Consider the following 385-nt stretch of genomic DNA (forward strand, 5'->3'; position numbering starts at 1 on the left):
CTTTCGACCCTTTGTTTCTAGGTGAATAAAACTGTACTACACCTCTTTTGTTCTTCAGCCTTTATTTCATTGGAATGGTTTCAGATTTCTGAACGTCCACAGGTATTCCATTAACTCTTGTTAATTACAATTAATAATTGCAGTCAGACACTGCAGCAGTGTGCAAGCTGACCTATCCTTGCCCAGATAAATCAGTGAAGATGCTTCAGCTGTGCATACCTCATTATGATTTAAAACTGGAGTAACTAAAGAATGATGTCTCTGTGAGGAAAAACTAATTTCCTATTCTGTTTTTAAAGCTCCATACGCTGTGTTTCCTGAACATCCCATTTATAGCTGAAAAAGCCTAATATTAAAATAGTGGAAGCTGCACAAGGGACAGAGC

The sequence above is a fragment of the Lichenostomus cassidix genome, chromosome 15 (genome assembly GCF_008360975.1).
Source record: "Lichenostomus cassidix isolate B80296 chromosome 15, HeHo_3.0, whole genome shotgun sequence".
Lineage (NCBI taxonomy): Eukaryota > Metazoa > Chordata > Aves > Passeriformes > Meliphagidae > Lichenostomus > Lichenostomus cassidix.